Raw genomic sequence first — 1,120 nt, forward strand, 5'->3', positions numbered from 1 at the left:
AGGGTATCACAAGAACTGGAACATCTGCTATTTCAAAATAGGGACTTCTCATAGGATATTAAATAAACTCATCCAAGTTAAGAATGATGATGTCCCAGTGCCTATATGTCTGTCTGTACTCAAGGGATAATGGCATTGATAGCCTTACCAGATTTTCTAAACAAGTAGCTTACTCATGTTCTGGGCTAAATTTCATTTAATCCAGACTGTCTTTTCCTTGGTGATCCAGCATCTGAAAGGCCTGGTGTGTAATTCACCTGACAGCTAAGGGCTGCTACACTTTGAAGCTCCTTTTGTTTGTATTTGTAAAATTTATGTGAACATTACTGTGAGTGCAGTGGTCTGCTCAGATGTGTGTTGGGGTTTTTCCTTAGTGGAAAAGAGCAAAACTAGAGGGAGAGAGACACGAACATTGTATCAATGTTTGCATCTGTGCTGTGACTATTGGAGCAAAAATTTGCAGATTTGAGGTCACTGTTTTAGGGTTTATCCAAGTGGTTGTGCAAACCTGGGGGATTTTGTGTATAAATTATGAAAAAAAGGGAGGAAAAAACCAACCTGAAATGAGACAAGATAGTTCTTCTCTAATTTGGACCTTTTTCTGGAAGGTCATTTAATTTCAGGTGGCTACAGACACTTTGCCTGCATTGAGGCTCCAGACTTTTCTTTTTATGGCAGATGTTAGCAATGATGTGAAAACTTCTGATGTGAGCAGTCTGTCCTACTAGATGACCTGTCCACGACACAGTAAACCAAGGTGCTTGTTGCAAAAGGGAAGGGAGCATTCTTAATCCTAATCTGGTAGTACCTCTAGAACACAGCAGGCCTTGAGAGTAAGCAAAGAAAGGAGATTTCATGTCTAATGAGATGTAAACTTTCCCAGTGTACCTTTTAAAAGCAAAGTGCTGCCAGAGGTTGGGAGGCAGAGAGGCCTTGCTTTGTTCTACAGTGATATTCTGGGGCTCTTGTGTGATTGATTGTGCCCTGGGAGAGGCATTGTTGGGGGGGGGAGACACAAAAACACAAAACCAACCAGACATTTCTCAGGATTGGGGTGGGGGGGAGAGAGGAAGAATGAAAAATGGGCTAATTGACCACCAGGTCTTCTCCAGAGGCCATT

Source organism: Antrostomus carolinensis, unplaced genomic scaffold (assembly GCF_000700745.2).
Source record: "Antrostomus carolinensis isolate BGI_N321 unplaced genomic scaffold, ASM70074v2 scaffold24939, whole genome shotgun sequence".
NCBI classification, from domain to species: domain Eukaryota; kingdom Metazoa; phylum Chordata; class Aves; order Caprimulgiformes; family Caprimulgidae; genus Antrostomus; species Antrostomus carolinensis.